Consider the following 20,004-nt stretch of genomic DNA (forward strand, 5'->3'; position numbering starts at 1 on the left):
AAACAAGTAGCTGTTCCGATCTGTATTAATAATTTTATTAGCGTTCAGATATGTTTGGTAATTCCGCATTTGATATTTGATCTTATCTTGGGATCTGACTGGTTAACGTTAAAATTGGCTCAGTTAAATTACAATGATTCAGTGCTAAATTTGAGGTGGAATAATGAGGATATCAAGGTCAAGTTTGAGGAGGAAATTCAGAGGAAAACGGAAGTTAGTACAGTGTGGAGAATGAGAGAGGTTTCTAAAGTTAATGAAGAGGCTAGTGAGGGCCTGAAGTTGTGCCAGTTGTGGATTAATGAGGATAAAATATGTGGCTTGAAAGAAGCCGTAGGTAGAAATCAGTTAAATGAAGTCCAGAAGGACAAGTTATTTGAAGTGTTATATGAACACATGGAGATTTTCTCTGAGAAACCTGGTGTTACCCATCTGTACGAGCATTCTTTTTCTGTGCTGGATAAGAGTCCATTCAGCGGACCGCGGTATCCGATACCACACAAATATGCCATAGCCGTAGAGGATCAAATTCAAGCTATGTTAGCAGACGATGTGATTGAATTATCAAACAGTGAATACGTTAATCCCTTAATTGTCGTGCCTAAGTCTGATGGATCAATACGTTTGTGTATTGATGGCAGGAAAATGAACAGACGTATTGGTGCTGATCAGTTGAGATCACAAACCATTGAAGAGTTGATACAGAGTTTTCAGGGTAAGAGTTGGTTTTCTACGTTAGATCTTAGGAGTAGTTTTTGGCAAATACCTTTGAGATCAGAAGACAGGCCTCTTACTGCTTTCAGCTATAAGCATAGTTTGTACCAATTTAGGCGTGTTCCTTTTGGGACCCGTACGAGCTCGGCAGCTCTAATTCGCGCACTAAGTATTGCCTTGGGAGATGATGCTGGAGATTATGCTACGATTTATAGCGATGACTTGGTTATAGCATCTAATACCTTTGAAGAGCACTTGGACCACTTGGAGAGGCTTTTTTCTAAATTAGAGTATGCTGGTTTTACTCTGAAACTTGACAAGTGTGTTTTCAGTAGACGAGAGGTGACTTTTTTGGGGGCACCATGTATCGGCAATGGGAGTGACGCCTGAGAGCACAAGAATTGAAAAAATATTGAATACTACGACACCTAGAAATATTAAGGAGCTCAGATCGTATATTGGTGTATGTAATTTTTTCAGACGATTTGTAGTGAGATTTGGTAACTTACTAGAGCCATTTAGAGAACTATTGAAAGCTGGCAGTAAGTGGGAATGGACACAAGGTCATGATCGAGCTTTCCTAAAATTAAAAGAAGGATTCAGGCAGGCGGTTGTTTTGAGATACCCCGTGCCCGATAGGAAGTATGTGTTGCTGACGGACGCATCTCACTGTGGTATCGCTGGTGCACTATGTCAAGTAGATGATGATGGTAATTTAGGGATTGTGTCTTTAGCTTCCAGAGGTTTAAGTGCTGCTGAAAAGCGTTATACTATAACGGACTTGAATTCCTAGCTATCGTATACTCTAAGTAAATTTAGGATGTATGTTTCAGGTACCGTACCGAATTTGAAATTAGGACGGATCATCATGCTCTTTCTTTTGTATCCAAGTGTAAATTATCATCTAACAGAGTTAGTAGATGGATACTCGCCCTACAAGAGTATGATTTTAAGGTAACTCACATTAAGGGAAAGAATAATGTCCTTGCTGATTTATTATCACGTGATCCGAAGTTGTGCGAAGAAGGTAGCCTTCTAGAGCCACGTGAGGGCATTATTATATGTACATGTCTGTCTAAGGAAAATGAAACTGCTCTAGATAGACTACGTAACCTATTGGTTGAACAGTCGGTAGACGAGGAATGTCGGGAACCTTTGTCTGTACTTCAGGGAGGAGAGCAGCTCACTGTGTCGCATGGTAGGCACACGTACAAACTGGTGAACGGGTTTCTAGCCAGGAAATGTGGCGAGGATCTCTGGGGGATTTGTGTACCCAAAGCGCTACGTGTGGAATTGATTTGGTTTATCCACAAGGAATTAGGACATTATGGAGCTAATAAAGTTCTGTATGAGATCCGACAGAATTTTATATGGGACAAGATGGGAAGAGATATAAGAAAAATTCTTTCCACTTGCGATCTGTGTCAGCGTAGCAAAGTTCCTAACCGCTATTTAGCAGGACCTCGTCAGGCAGTAATCTCAGAAAGACCTGGTGACTTGGTGTGTACTGATCTGTTTGGACCTGTGGTAAAGGGACAGTTCGGCTTCCAATATATTTTAGTCATTATTGATGCCTTCTCGAAGTTGGTCAGATTGTACGGTATGAGAAAAGCCACTGGAAAATCTTGTAGTCATATAATCTAAGAGAAATACATCCCTGAATTAGGTACTCCTCTTAGAATATTATCAGACAGTGGACCGCAGTTTATTTCGAGAAAATGGAAGTCCATAATTAGAGAGCTAGGTATTACACAGGTTCATTCATCCATTAGGTACCCTCAGGGCAATATGTGTGAGCGCGTTATGAAAGAGTTATCTCGCATGTTTAGATGCTTAGTGTTCGATAAGCATACAGCCTGGGTGGCTCATTTATCCCGTATAGAGACATGGATCAATGCAGTTCAACATGAAAGCACTAGATTGACGCCGTCACAAGTTCATTTTGGTCGTAAGCCCCACAATGAACTAGTTAGAGTGTTAGGTTTGCCTGAGGAACCACCTCGTAATGCTGAATATTACGTCCGACTGGCACGGGAGAACCTGATTAAATCTGGAGATAAACGTAAAAGGCAGCAGAAACGTAAGGTACTTGATAACTTTGAGGTAGGTGATCTGGTTTTAGTGAGAGTTCCCATGTTGTCAAACAGTGAGGATAAGGTAACAAAGAAATTTTTTCTTTTATATCAAGGTCCTTATAAAGTACATAGAAAACTAGGACCCTGTGCTTACAAGTTAGCGGATGGCGAGAGCGTATGAATGGTTCATATAACATTAGTAGTTTACGGAGATACCTGTCGTGTGAGGTGGCTGAACCGGATTGTGAGAGATAGGTCAGTAACACGGGGAAGTTGCTACCTGTTATGTCAGACTACGAGCGGAATGAGTTTTCCTCTCATTGTTGTGGTATTTCCTAGTTGTGTTTGTAAACAAGGGAGGTGTTTGTGTGTAGCGGTAGATTTACGCTCGTTCATTGACGATAGATCATCTGTTTTCTGTATGTGAGGCCATGAACTTTTATATCTTATCTGTTTTCTGAGATGTTACCGAAGGCTAATTAAAGCTGACGACGGCAAATAATTAATTTTCCCGTATGTGCATTTCTAACTTGCAATTATTTTATCGTGAGCTTAAATCGCGTGTGTATTCGTGTGAAGTGTATTGCATCCTGCTTCAAGATAAGGTAGAAACATTCGAGAGAGTGATTAAGGTGTAAATTGGTTGTATTATTTGTTTTCCATGGTTTTAATGTAAAAGATTGGAAGAGAACGTGTTACTGCTATCTAGCAAAGAATGTCGGAAATATGGAGAGTAAAAGGACTAATAGACACTCGGGAGAGTTTGTAATCTGAATTGTATATATATTATGTTATATTCTCATAATCTTGTTTTAAAAAATGGAAAGTTGCTCATGTTGGGCATAATTTAGTATCTAAACCTCAAGATGAACTGAAATAACAGACATTCGCAATGGTAAGCAGTCTAAGAGAGATATGGAGACAGTGAGATATAATTAATTGTATGCACATAATGTCGCTCGTAATGGGCAGGTAATAGAGGTATTTCAAGTCAATGTGGGAGTAAGTGTGTGAGTTCTCAACTCATGTGATATTTGTTAAGAACTCATGGGGGCGTATGTAACGTTCCAGACGTCACAGTGTAATTATGTTAATTTTATTATGTGTAATTAATTCAGGAATTTAACGTCATGATATTTATCTTGGTATGTAATTTTATTATAATTCATGTTTAATCCTTTGCTCACTATCATTTCATTACTTTGTAACTACGACTTGTAAACGAGGGCTGAATATCCTAATATTAACTTAGATTCTTGCGACATTCGTTTAAATTTAACTTGCAGTAGATTTTCCTCTATCTTGCCACATCACCGAGGAAGAAGGAAAGACAAATTTAGACATCAAATTCTGGGAAAAGCGAGCACGTGTTCAAGCGTTGTAACGACAGCTATTGTATTTCGACCAGAATAATTCAAACTGATCACCGCCTATATTTTCAAAGGAGCGTCATGTTTCCATGGATACTGAGTGAAAGGGCTAATAGAAGAACAGTTGATATCTTGGTTGGGACCCATCAACTCTAATATCTGGAGTGGGGAGAGACGTGTCAACTGATTGGACCACGTGTAGCGACCTGTAATTAGAGCCAGAAAAGGTTATAAAAGGGCGTGTTGGAGCTCTTGGCATCATTATTAATCTTCTTGATTCTTCTATCTTGTATTTCGCTTTAGGTCTGATAACTTATCTTATGGGTGTTGTACCATAGTGGACTAGTGTCATAGTTTATCACTTCTACATTCATTACTTCGTTACCACGACGTGGTACTTAGGAATTTCTGAATGATGGGTGTATAGCCACTCTCATCAGGAAGTACGAACAGCTCTGTATTAGACCAGTTTATACCAGTCTAAGACAATAGGTAGTATTAAACTAGATAGAAATGAAACTTCAGTGCACATTTTCAGTAAAGTTGGAAGGATTATTAATTGAGTATCCTCTCCACATAACCCAAGGAGGTTTTTCTAACTATGACTTAGGGCTCATCTCCAATATATGGGATAGAGCATAACAGGGAGTGATAGTTTCAAAGCCATCATCCAATTAGTGGTTGATGCAATTTGCAAGGCAGGAATGGTACTTAGCTGCAGATGAAGATATCTCAAAGACGACCGGTGATGTTCCAGCTACAAGGATGGAAGCTTTCCAAGGACCAGCAGTACAAGACTACATGGTGAGCAAGCGAGTTAAAAATATTGCAAGTTTTCGCGAAGTAGAGTCATTCAACTTTTTGTTAAATTCATTTCCTATTTTAAATTCAGTTCTCGTTAAACCGTCGTCATTTATATTCAATATAATAAATAGTATTTTCCTAGTTCACTTTAATCAATCTGCCTTAATTAGCCTTTTGATTTCTAATTCTCCTGCTTAATGATTAGTGCACTATCACCCCACCCCTGTGATAAGAGTCCGTCCAAGCTTGATTATAAATTTTTATCTTTAAGTCATCAACTTAAAGATTGGCGCCCTTAGCTTGCATGGTTGCATTTCTCGTTCAATGATTGTTCTCCAAGAGGGGAAGTCACAAATTCACTAAATAACCCTGAAATTAGCCGTTTCTTAAGAAAAGCTTCCTCTTCACTTCTATTAAATTCTACATCCATTTTATTCGATATTAGCAGCCAAGAGGGGGTTTCTCCTCTGGCCTGGAGAAAAAATTTGCCTCCAAGTCAGATAGATTCCCCCCCCCCCCAGTGTAATGAACTGAGATTTTCCAACTCATCGGGTACTCCTAGGAAACGGAGAGTAAAATGGCATAGTTTTTGCCCTGGGAAACTCCAATCTTCGCCCCCCCCCCAAAAAAGACTGTTTACGGCTCACGGCGGTCTGAGGCCTTGTCATTCCAGCTCTGGAACTTTGGACTGAAAGATTGGCAGCGTACTACTGTTCGTTAAAATTGAGAAAATGTATGGTTTTTCACTTGATCGAATGATAGCATTGCTTTTAATCGCGACATTCCTACTGGTGTCATTGTAATGACCTATGCTGATTTCAGTTGGGTAAACTACTAATGCAGTCTTTCTGAGGTTGTAAAAAGGCAGGTGGAGAGTGAGAGTCTGCCATTATAACGAAAATTCCCCAAGTTGATTGTGACTGATGGTAGGCAAGAGGGCCTACCATTGCAATGACAGTTCCCTAACCCCGTCTTCACATTAAAAAATACGTTTAGTGACTTCCCCATCGCGTTTCTAGGGTAACGTTTAGAGCTATGCAATTTGTTACAATCTTACAACGTGTACACTACGGTACCTAACCTAGAATTCTGTATACAATGTAGAATTCCGTAGTGAAGCACGGGTACATCAGCTAGTATGAAGTTGGAATTCAAGAAAACAAATTGGGACAAATGTTCTTTTATAGGTAGGGGAGTTAGAGATGCTTACCAAGGGAGATATTCTATAAATTTCCAAACTCTTTGCAATCATTTAAGAAAAGTCTATGAAAGCAACAGATAGGGAATCTGCCACCTGGGCGACTGCCCTAAATGCAAATCAATATTGATTGATTGTTTGATTGATTGACATTCAATGATTGTGTTCGACTGAGGCAGAAATGAAGCTGATAGAGCAAAAATTAGTAGCTATGACGGTGATTAAAACAACTATTATGGAAACCGACTAATTTTTTCGTGTGAATTATGGTGTTCGAGTCACTCGAATAGTGCAGGCAGCAGGACAGAATCGTATGTGATTGTGTTAGAAGCTTTGGGAAACGAACTAAATTTCTCTCAGTGGGAGAAGTCCAAAGGTTCCCAATTCTAGATCACGATATCAGACGGCGTGAGTGTGTAATCAGTGCGCAGCTCCCGAGGACGTCACCGCCAACCTTCAAGCAGACGACACCATGAGATGACGGATAGCGCCGAGGTGGTACCAACAGCACCAGTTCTCGTCCGTTATCACTACCTCTATGGCGAGCTCAATCCGTATGGAAGGCCTCAAAGAGCTGAACTGACGCACGAGGAAAGGCAGATATGTTAATCCGAAAATAATATGTGAAAGTTAGTATTTGCAATCCACTGAATACACTGTAAATAGTAATTCATTAACGCCACTCAGGGCGATACTTTTGTAGTATTAAGTCAACCTGAATGGGCCGGAATGCCTGTTCTTGAATGTACAGCTTTTATTTGTTTATAGAATGCCCTATGAGATGTAGTTAGGGCAGGGTTTTATAGAAATATTTAGAACACTTTGTTTTAGTTGTCCGTAATTTGAGACTTTTGATTCGTAAATGTAGAATCATCTGATGTGAAGGGACAGTAGTGCCCTAACAGAGTTTTGAACCGGGGACTCAGAGTCTAGGAGACATTCGTTTAAAATAAAGACAGGTTGTGCATGACTTGTTATTTTCTGTAGAACATGATACTTCAGCAGTGGCGATAAGCGGCTGGCGGATTGAATATTCCCCAGCGTTGAAATAAAAATAATAGTGTCTTCAAAGAAAGCTGGTGGTTCATGGGTCTGTTCCAGCTGCGAGCATCGGCCTCGAGGATGGAGCCCGAGAGTTGAATAAAGGAGAGTAGATGGTCTCATTGATAGTAATGGTGATAGACCTACTAATGAGTAAAAAGCGTCTGACAGAATAAATAACAGACGTGAATGTGAAATACATTTTATGCCCGCCTTGAGAGCGGGTGGCATTTAAGCCTGAATTGGCTTTTATTTAAAGAAATGAAAACGATCCCGAAGCAGGACCCCGGTGAACTAGAGAAAGGGGATTTGGCAGTCAGCTGACTGTGCAGGTGTTCGGACAGTAGTAGCGGCCCGATAATCAGCAGCCTATTGCATAATTGAGAGATGTGTCATGGCAGCTGATTTCGATGCTTATCCTGTATGGCTACGTAAATAATATGAATTGCCGACCATTGGAGAACCTGGATGTGCAGAGGTTCGAGTCTCAAGTGAGGTACATAAAGATGAGTGTATATTTATGTATGTGTTTTGTTTTCAGGGACGAATTTAGTCTATTTCTTCGGTGTGGTGATTGGTTGTTGCCTGTTGTATTTGCGTCTCAATTGTGTTGAATGTTGTGATTACGTCGGTCACTAAAGTGCCATGCGCTAATTTAAGTTTGTGAGGTTTCAGATTTCATCCAAGCAAGCCTAGGCCACGAACTATCGGTTAAATTCTGTGTTATATTGAGAGTATTTTGATCCGGTTTCATTTCCAGTGTTGTGTTTATATTAGTGTACCCTGTTTACGATAGGTTTTTCTTCTTTGATGCGAATATTACACTACTTTCTCCAATTGCGAGACACCAAATGTCGGGGCCATAAAGTCAAGAATTTGGTTTGGTTTATCTGTCCTATCCCCTTCACGTGCTACAGTGTCACATCGTGCTCCACTGAGTAATTTATAAAGGAAACAGGTTTTGGGCGAATGAACAAGGAATTCTGTTCAATTAGGAGATTATGTAGTAACTTCCATTTTGTAATAAAAATATATAATTTATTTGGTACTTCACTGAATAGCCTATACATGGTTGTAGATATGTGCATGATAAATAAAATATGGAAAGTAGCTTAATGACAATAGCATTATTACAAAAATGGTTAAATGCTGCCATACACAGTCATATACAAGCAAGATCTTAATAATGTGTGCGTCACAGCAATGATGATTTATATCTCATTATGTACCTATGTTACTTCCTTGGTCTACGATGTGCTTTGTACGATATCTTGGAATAAAATATAGCAAACTAGCATATGGTCTTATATCACGATCAAATTACAGAATCATGTCAAGGATAGCTGAGTGCACAGAGAAATGTAAATGTATAATACACACACTGAGCAATTACAATACATTTCATCACTGGTAATACAACATAGTAGAAAGAAATGCAAAAAGAAAATACCGTATTTTGCTAAGGGCAGAAGATGAAGGATTGATAATCCTTAAAACAACAGGGCAAATAAGATGGTAGAGTAAAGGACAGTCACAACAAGCCTATGATAATTTGTGTAATTTATGCTTCAGTTCTGAAATCATGACTTACGACCTTGAAGTTAAGCTTTTGAAACAAAATCTCAGTCTTATATTGATATAAATCGCCTGATTTTTGTAGAGTACTTGTTAAGGAAGAATTAATATGTATGATTCAGTATCTGCTTAACAGGTCAAATTAATTTGGAGACCCATCTTGCATTCCTTTCACAACTTCAAAGATATTGTCTCACAACAACGCCAATAAATTACCTGTCCAGACAGTCAATTAATACGTCTGACATATTAATACATTATGCTTTATAAATAAAAGTAAGAATACAATTCTTCTAAATGAAACACAGAAAAGTACTAAATATACCAATCACCACAAATAATACAAAAGATAAATCATATAATTTCTATTGTGCTTAAATCCCCAACAATCTGAAATATAAGAATATTGGTAGAAAATACAACTCGACAATTAGTTACTAAAATACTGACAAAAATAGCCCAGGATTATTGCAACAGATATTAGAATCTCACACTTAAAAACTGAGGAGATGTGGTTCTAGTCACGGATTTCTTTGCTGAGGGTAATACAGCTTCCCACTACTGTACTTGTACCATATTCAATCATCTCACCTTCCTGTTGTAAGTTCTGCTGTAAACATTCAGCAATGATGAACTTATAAGAGACATTTTTATAACAAAATATGCTGGTCTCTTCTTTATATGTGGCCATTATTTGTTTCAAAGCGAGCTCCACTGAGGAAACCAAAAATAAACTATGGCTTGACGCTTTGGCCTCAGCCTGCATATTTTCCGGGGCTATAGGTGGACTTACTGCATTATATAGCATTAGTCATTCTAAAATATATTCACGCGGTTTACTGCCTTATCCATGCTCTCCTTCTTCACTCACACCAAACTCATACTCATGCAACATTTCACCCATTCTTGATTTAGCTCCTTTAATAGTTTTGTTTTTTGTAGTCTACTAATACGTATTTCATTTTTTATCATATGTAAATACCTACAGTAAAAAAATGCTTGTCCAGTTTAGCGCCCCCTCCCCTCAATCCTGTGCCCGGGATACATGCCCAGCCTTCCCCCCTCTAGTTACGTCATCAGGATAGCTTTCCTTAGAATTGTGACATTTCCCGTGATATCATTTTTCACATTTTTCTAATAGTTCGTCAAGTGCAGTTTTCAACATTCGGAATCACTGAAAAAAATTCGTATCATCCTATCTTGGCATTCGGAAGTACTGGAAAGTTTCCTGTCATCTTGTCTCACGTCATCATACAGTGTGTAAACATGCCTTTCTGCAGCCGATTGCGTAGCAGTGGATGTATGTGTAAATGACGACTTCTCTTCACTATTCTCGTACTGTTCAAAAGTAGTAACAACAAAACGTTATCGAAGAAACCAAACCTCGTATATCACAATACTCTTTTATCCATTATGTTTTTTAAGCCTGGTCACACCGGGCGAGTTGGCCGTGCGGTTAGGGGCGCGCAGCTGCGAGCTTGCATCCGGGAGATGGTGGGTTCGAGCCCCACAGTCGGCAGCCCTGAAGATGGTTTTCCGTGGTTTTCCATTTTCCCATCAGGCAAATGCTGGGGATGTACCTTAATTAACGCCACGGCCAATTCCTTCTCACTCCCAACCCTTTCCTATCCCATCGTCGCCATAAAACCTATCAGTGTCGGTGCGACGTAAAACAAATTGTAAAAACAAAAGAAAAAGACAGGTTACGCCTCCCAGCCACATATGGATACGCAGCACATCACAACAATTTTCGTTGTGTTCATTTTCCTATGGTAAAAGAATGAACCTTATCGTGCTGCAAAAATGAAAATAAATAAGTTATGTAGATACAAGAGTACTGTGGGGTTAGGTACGAATCGTATCCATGAAATTGCATTGTAATTTTTGTCCTAAATTGAGGATAATAATTACTTTCATACAAATCAACAGTAAAATTAGCAGTAAATTGATAAATACCATTATTACGAGAGAAATATAGATACGTAACTACGGCGACTATTTCGCTGTAGACACGACTCTCGTGCCGTCTTTGTTTCCTTCCTGAGGTCCTGGGCTAACACCGACGAATGGAAGTGCTATAGGCATCTGTGAATTCTCAATATCTTTGTCCATCATGACTAGCGTGGGCAGTTCAAACGGGAAGATGGAGGTGAAAAGTATGTTGTAACACAAAATAATTTTTGTTGAAAGAAAAATAGCATGATCCCTGGACCAATATTTAAATTAATGAGTTAGCACCTATGCCTCTGAATTATCAATATCTTTGTCCATCACGACTGCCGCGGGCAGTTCAGACGGGAAAATGGAGGTGAAAAGTATATCGTAAATAACACAAAAATTATTTTTGTTTAAAGACACATAGCATGATCCCTGGACCAGTAATTATAATAATTAATGAGTTATGGGCACAAGTCAACAACTTGCCCCACCAAATAATATCAAGCACAGAAGTTCAGTGAGCAAAGACTTCAAACACAAAAGTGTTACATGAACAAAAGACATACTGAAGCGCTGTGACGTAGTCGTAATGTAGCAAAGTATGTATGTATGTATTTCTCTAGTAATAATGGTACTGTATTTATTAATTTACCACTAACTGTATTCTTAACTTGCGTAAAAGCAATCTACAATTTAGGACAAAAATTATAATGAAATTTCATGGATACGATTCGTTCACGTATCGGTACCTCTGTACTGTGGTATTTCTTCCAATGATTTCGCATGTGCCATGAATTTAATACAATACCCGTATAATTCCAATAATTAAGGTTTAATTAACTCGTTCTTCTATGTGAGTTCAAAATCCGTAATGTTCCAAATCGTGCGACAATAAATGGTAGTTGTATGTTTATAAAAGGGGAGTTATTGAAGTCACCACATGCATTTCATGTAGTTTGATGGCATTTTATGTAGAATACAAATTGATTACGCTATACAGCAACTAGGCCTACAACAGCGCTTGTTATTATTATCATCAACCTTTTAACGACGCACTTGCTGGTTGAGTAATTTTAAATTGCGCTTATTTACTAAAAATGTGTGTATTTTCACTGTTTGTTGCTAAACAGAGATGAAACTAAAATAATTTTAAACGTAATAGAGGAATAATCTAACGGTGTTATTACTGTAGTAAAGAAAATTCGTGTCCACCGTTTTATACCAGCCCTCTTGCCAATCTTAAATTTCTGGCTTTTCGGACGGCAGCTAATAGTGCTAACCGTTACACTACGGACGACGACATTACTCTAGTAAAGACTTAATCATATTAGAATAACATAAAAGATACGTAGCCCATGTTTGCTTCTTTTTTTTTCGGTAATCGTTCTGTATTGAGACGCCGCGTGTGTGGACACACATTCAGGCTTCTTGGATAATCTTTCTTCCCCTGCTGTTTTGTCACCGACATGTAATAGGCCTATATGCATGAGGAATCATAGGAATGTATTTCATAATTGCATACTCTGACGACCTAAAACAGCTCAAGACTGTGAAATCAAGTAAGTATTCCCTTCAATTCATTCCGAGAATAGCTGCGGCAGCTAATCTAATATTTCTCACCAGGCTCTTTCGTCACTGACAGATATACGTAGGAACGTTGGAAATTGAAGTTCGTCCACTTTTTAGGTACAGAGACTTTGTTGTATCTGCGTTTTGCAGCAAATACCAGATTTTTAATGGAGAATTTTTCAGTAACAATAACTTGTCCATCATTCACTACCTGATTGCGAAGACTTCGGCACACACTGCTCGCTGCTTGCTCCCCACTCCACTGAGTTTTCAGCCTTAAGGTTTTACAGCAAAATTGCTTGTGAAAAATGTTAGAATATTATCAATAAATTCTTTGTCCTATGCCGTTTTTTGAATACAGAGAAAAATAAGGGAAATATCAGTGGCAGTCGTGTCCAAGAGCTGATATGTGGAGTTACTATGGGGATCATTCAAGCTACGTTAGAAACACTTTGTGCGTACATCTGCCTGTTTAAAAAAAAAAAAAAAAAAACCCTGATATTTAGTTTTAATACCAGAATTTTGCGAACCGAATATGTTAAGATGTCCGTTTATAACATCACCACATTATATATAATGCCAAATCTTCGACAAATTAGATAATTAGGCTACGCATTTCTGAAACTGGGTATAGGCCTAATGCCCAGACGTGTTTTGTGGTCTTCAGATGGAAATATTACGCGGAAGGTACCACGAGCAAATTACTGCAGCTATCATAAATACTAAGTAAGTACCTTAAGATAAGTAGGCTATATACCGGTATGTATAATTGATATATTTTTGAATGTAATTTAATTGAAGAGTAAATTTATCGTGATTATAATGTACCTAATATATTACTATCGATTGGAAGGAAAATGGCGCGATCGGAGTGGCACGTGGTAATGTTTCCATTGTGAATAAAGGATAACAACACAATGTTATTTCGACCGTGTTATTGAAGTAGGCCTACGGTATATAAAGGGTAATAGTGACCATTATTGTGCTGTACATTTCCCAAAATTGGTCGTTCGTGCGGCGTCCTAGGTTGCAGATAAAATTATACTATTGCAGATACTTCAATTTTTAAATTTCCTGAATATACCGATACATACATACATACATACATACATTATCATTATAGACTGTTATGCCTTTCAGCGTTCAGTCTGCAAGCCTCTGAGAATTTACTAAACGTCGCCACAATCTTCGATTTGCAACTAGTGTTGTGGCCTCATTTAGTTCTATACCTCTTATCTTTAAACCGTTAGAAACTGAGTCTAACCATCGTCGTCTTGGTCTCCCTCTACTTCTCTTACCCTCCATAGCAGAGTCCATTATTCTCCTAGGTAACCTATCCTCCTCCATAACGATTTAAGGGAGAAATAGGTAAGGAATATACACCAAGAAAATTTGAAGTCAAAGACCAAATTGTTAAACATATCGCACCAAAATTTGTGGTTAACTTTTCAACAGAAAGTTGTGAGTATTCTACGGAGACGAGTTGAATTTTGCTAAGTGCTGTGAACAAGATTTTATTTACTTTTGATGACATAGAAAAAATAGCTGGTTCTATTTAACGTAGTGCTAAACGGATGATTGGTGTTCCTTTTATTAAGTTAAACGATGGCGGTAGATTTGAGGATATCTGTTTTGAAGTGTCGAGTTCTTTGAATGAGAGAGTGCCAATCGAAACTTTCATTGTAACAGCTGCAATAAGCTGTACAATTAGGTGAGTCATTTTTCGATTTTACCTTTCCATCTCTAATAGATTATTATTATTATTATTTTTTTTTTTTGCTACTTTGCTTTACGTCGCACCGATACAGATAGGATTTATATCTTTTATGCTAGGGCCTTTACGTCGCACCGACGCAGATAGGTCTTATGGCGACGATGGGATAGGAAAGGCCTAGGAGTTGGAAGGAAGCGGCCGTGGCCTTAATTAAGGTACAGCCCCAGCATTTGCCTGGTGTGAAAATGGGAAACCACGGAAAACCATCTTCAGGGTTGCCGATAGTGGGATTCGAACCTACTATCTCCCGGATGCAAGCTCACAGCCGCGGGCCTCTACGCGCACGGCCAACTCGCCTACCGTAGTGAATATTTTAGAGGATGCCTTGATTCCTCATGGCAAAGTGTGTGTAATAAGACGTAGGGAAATAAAATTTGCTTTGGAATAATAATGGAATTATTAGTTTCAGCTAACACACAATAATCGCCAGAGCTTCGGATATTGGATACTACAATGGCGAAGAACTAAAGTCATGAATAGCTCATTATGCACAGCTTTCTTTAGAATAGGTTCGTAAGAATGTTACCCACTAAAGCTTGCTCTAAATCTGACCAGGAAAACCTTGTATCCCACAGCTGTCAAGAGGCAGAAAGCTGCTCTTGCTATGCGCATTTATCATAAAAGTATTGTGGCATTAGGGATGTTCCATAATGAGGGTACTGTTATTTCTGAGGGCACTATCTACTTTCTGAATTTCATATCTAAATAATGGATTCATAAGAGATATGTCTATGAGCACATATCTTTCTTTGAATTTTCTAGCGTTTCCGGTCTTCATATTTTCGTAACTGCTCATTTAAGCAAAGCTGTTTGTTACACAAAATGTATCTTGCGGGTGGTATTATTATTTATTGACTTGTTCCGTTATGCCAGTGTTGTGTTATTCATATTTTAAACGATGCTAAGGGAATGAATTAATCCAACTAATGCATTCGTTAGTAGGTAACCTCTTCCTTGTTTATCGAGCATAGTTTTGCCTACAACGTACCGGTTTTTGACATTAATTTTGGAGTTCCTGGAGGAAAGTAATCGGCGAAAGTAATCTAATATGCAAAGGTTTCGCGTTGAAATGAAATTATTTACATGGCACCTAATCTTGAACATCGGCAGCTGATACCCCTATGACGTCCATCATTTTGGTTTTGATAACGCTGCCAGATATATATTGTAGTCGGTCTTGGACAGATAAATAGATATCCACTGAGGTGATGTAACCAAGGCCATCCATAGTCAGACATATTTATACTTGCCTACCGGTACTTCACGATGCTGATACTGAAACACTTCGATAAATACTACACTCTTTGAAATGGAAACGCATTAAAACTCTCTTTCTTTCAGCTATGCAGAACATCACAGAACTATGCCACCTGACAATTACGACATTATAAGCATCACCTAGAGGATAATTCCTAAATAAGGATGTTACTAAGAGCCATAAATGTTACCATATATACTTTTTATGTGCCGGTAAGTTATAGGTTAGTAATTTAGATAGTGTACCTACCGTAATTTGAAACACGAAGACATTAAACTGATATTCGGATATTTCTGTGTAAAATGCTCAGAAAATAGTTGACGAAAATGTAAACATACACAAGCTAAGTGATTACAGAACAATCACAATGACAGGTACAACAGCTTGTACTAAATAAATTACTTTAATGCTGTACATTTAAGAAGCCTAAAATGTGAATACAAATCAATCTCTCTCCCATGTACCTCATCTTAACCATATTATGTGGATACACAACCAGCAACTCTCTGCTTTGAAGGTACTAAATTCATTCACCCCTCCATATTTTAGGAAATGTCCGATCAGTTCCTTCTACTTCCACACATTTGGGCGTGAAGAAACAAAACTGTCTTCTAGGAAACTATTCTTTTTCTCACCACAAATATATTGTCCCAGTTACAAGTTACCTTTATTTAATAGTTACGATTTTTCTGTTCATTTTTGTGTACAAGTATGGCCTCCCGAATAAAACCTAACCTAGCACATTATAAGTTCAATAAGCATGTACAATGACTCAAAAGATTTTTTGACAAGATCTCTTGCATGTTTCAACATTTACATGAGTGATGTTTGTCTGTAGCATGAAGCACTTCAAATACATAGCTGAAGGAAAAATGCATGAAACTGGTAAGGTTTTCTGTGTCTGTTAGGTCATCAGCCCAGAGGCTGGTTGGATCCTCAAATAGCACCTTATGATTACATTATTTTCTGGTTTTTACATTATTAAATATTACTTTCAAGATTTTAAATAATGTGAAAATACACTTAGCAATTTAGGCTAACATGGATATTCCCATTAAAAGGGAAGACTTGGCTCACAAAAGTATCACAACAGTCTTTGTTTATACCGTACCATGAAGAGTGATAGCCTTAGAAGCTTTTACCGTACCATGAAGAGTGATAGCCTTAGAAGCTTTTAAGTGGCAACTTTTTCTCTTAAACTGATCACATACATAGGCCTACTAGTAATGTTGCAATTTCAGCTTTGGTAACTAGGCATATGACATTTGATTTGGAACAACGCGATGGATTGACATGGTGAACGGCCCCCTACAGTGTTCTCTCAGAGTAACGAGATTGAAAGCTTTAGATAGGGAAGAATGGCGAAGTATGGTTCATCGGCTAGAGGGCTGAATATTATGATAGTCACGACGCCTCAGTCATGAGGCAAAATGAAGAAGAAGAAGAAGAATTTAAACTGTATTATCCAGACTTTTAAACTCCATACAATAACTGAAATAAAAGTTTTTCCTCTATTAATAACTAGGGAATTGATTTTTATGCATTAATAACTTGAAATTATTGATTATGTAGTAAAATTATAACTGTATACAATTATTAAAATAAAAACATAGGAGTTGGTTTAATAATGACTAAAAAATATAGTCAAGAGATGAAGAAATAGAAAGGTATGGTACATGGAGAGAGAGAGAGAGAGAGAGAGAGAGAAGAATTCATACAATATGTAATTTTGATGGGAGACTGGAATGCAGTGGCAGGCCACGCAAGAGAAGGTAATGTAGCAGGAGAATTTGGACTGGAGCAACGGAATGAAAGAGGAAGTTGGCTGATAGAATTCTGCACCCATCATTATTTAATCCTTGCTTATATTTTGTTCAAATACCATAATGATGGCTGTATATGTGGACAAGACCTAGAGACACTGGAAGGTATCAAATAAATTTCACTATGATTAGACAGAGATTCAGAAACCATGTGTTGGATTGCAGGAACTTCCCAGGAGAAGATGAGGACTCCGACCACAACCTGGTGTCATGAAATGCCATCTGAAGTTGAAGAAATTGAAGAAAGGAAGGAATGCCAGGAGTTGGGATCCAAGCAAGTTGAAGGAAAAGAGAATGAGGGATTGTTCCACGGAACATGCTGCACAAGCATTAAATTAAAAGGCTGAAGGAAACTCAATAGATGCAAAATAATGAGATCCATATGGTTGCTGAAGAAAGGTTAGGAAGACAGGCAAGAACAGGTGAGAAGCACTTGATAACTCAGGAGAGATACGACACCTGATTTATGAACAGAGAAAGTTTAAGAATGAAAAGAATAAGGAAGACAGAAAAGAATACAGAAAGAATTAAGTAGATAGAAAGTGTTGGCCAGCTAAGGTAGAATAGCTGAAAGAGAAGTGTAAGGATATTGAAGGTTGTAAGGAAGGTAGTAAATGCATATAGGAAAATCAAGGAAACCTTTAGGGAAAGGAAAACTAGGTGTATGAATATTAAAAGCTCCAATGGAAAAACCACTTCTAAGGAAAGAGGTAGATGATCAGGTTATGGAACATGAGACGAAATGGGAAACCCAATTTTGACAGAGCTGTAGGAGACCTAAATCGGAACAAGGCACCTGGAATTGATGACATACTGCCAGAATTACAGCCTGCCACAGGATAAACTGGCATGGCAAGTTATTTCATTTAGTGTGTAAGATGTATGAAACAGGAGAAATGCCTACGATTTTACACAGAATGTTGTTATACCTGTTCTGAAGAAAGCAGGTGCTGGCAAGTGTAAAAACTACCACACTAATAGTTCAGTATCTCACACTTGCCAAATTTTAACAGGTATTATTTACAGAATGGAAAGGCAAGTTGAAGCTTAGTTGGGAGAAGATTGGTTTCGTTTCAGAAGAAATGTATGAAAACTTAAAGAAATCCTGATTAGGTCTGATCTTATGGTATCGAATTAAGGATAAGCCTATGTATATAGCATTCGTAAATCTAGAAAAGGCATTTGATAACGCTAATTTGACCAAGCAATTTGAGATTATGATGGTGGTCAGGATCAGATACCAAGAAAGGAGGGTGATCTACAATCTGTCAAAAATCAGTCAGCAGTGATTAGAAGTGAGGGCTATGAAGAAGCAGCAACAATCCAGAAAGGGATGAGGTAAGGCTGAGGTTTGGCCCCTCTCCTTTCTATTGTTCACATAAAACAACCCGTACAGGAAATCAAAACTCTGAGATTTGACTATCATATTGTTTTTTTGAGTCTGCAGAAGGAATGCAAGATGAAAATAAATAGATCAGAAACAACAGTAATGGAGTGCAGTCAAACAATGTCAGGTGATGCAGGAAATATTAGATTATGAAATGAAGTTTTAAAGGAAGTAGATGAATATTGTTAATTGGGTAGTAGAACAACTAATAATGGTTGAAGTAAGGAGGACATAAAATGCAGACTAGCACAAGCAAGGAAGGTCTTTCTTAAGAAAAGAAATTTCCTCACTCTGAACACTGATATAAGAATTAGAAAGATGTTTTTAAAGCCTTTCATCTGGAGTGTAGCACTGTAAGTGAAATAAGGACAATAACTAGCTCAGAAAGGAAGAGAACAGAAGCTTTTTAAATGTGGTGTTACAGAAGAATGCTGAAGGTGAGATGGGTAGATCAAACGCAATGAAGAAATACTGAATCAAATTGGTGAGAGGAGTACAATTTGGTGAAATTTGACCAAAAGAAGAGATAGAATGACAGGACACATCTTAAGACTCCCAGGACTTATTCAGTTAGTTTTTGAGGGAAGTGTAGGCAGTAAGAATAGTAGGGCTAGACCAAGGCATGAATATGACAAACATGTTAAAGAAGATGCAGGATTTAGTAGTTATGTAAAAATGAAAAGGTTAGCACAGGGTAGGGTGGCATTGAGTGCTGCATCAAACCATACTATGAACTGATGACCTAAACAACAGCACATTATAAAAATTCACCCACCAGTCATGGTAAGATAGTGATGGTTTAAAATACCTTGTTGTTGCACTAAACAGCAAAGACTTCTTCCAAGTTTCTATCACAAACCAATGTCAGTATTCTTGGAACAATGCATGATAGTCACAAGAAGATAGTCCTGCAAATTTCATCAAAGGAATGTCGCTGACACACAAATCCTCAATTTCGCCAGTATTATCTTGTCCTTCCGAAACTCTGACAATGAAATCCATAAACTTACTTTTAATCTATTTTGGGGCCTTTCAATGAATTATTTATTTTCTCAGTGCCATTCAACTCATTAAATGTCTCAGTTAACAAGTTTGTTGATGTTTCTAGTTTCTTTATAGAGTGACACAAACAACCCCAGTTCACAAATATGCAAGCTGATAATAGCCTATTTTTAATGAAAGTCTTTAGATAGGTTCTGAATCATTTAAACTGATGAAATGTCCTTCCTGGGTGGAACCAAAAGATCTGGATTTTTGTCTTTGAACAAATCAATTTTTTGGAGCTTTCTAAAACACATTTTTTGCTGTTTGAAACTGATTTGTCCACTGCTCACTTATTCTGTGTAAACCATGTACTGTACAACTTACATGTATCATGTTTGGGAAGATTACAGAAAGACATTCTGTTGCCTTCATCATTTCCATAAGCAAAACATAATTTTTGATCACATTAACCATAATAACAGAAATTCACTGAAAAA

The sequence above is a fragment of the Anabrus simplex genome, chromosome 1 (genome assembly GCF_040414725.1).
Source record: "Anabrus simplex isolate iqAnaSimp1 chromosome 1, ASM4041472v1, whole genome shotgun sequence".
In the NCBI taxonomy this organism is placed as follows: Eukaryota; Metazoa; Arthropoda; class Insecta; order Orthoptera; family Tettigoniidae; genus Anabrus; species Anabrus simplex.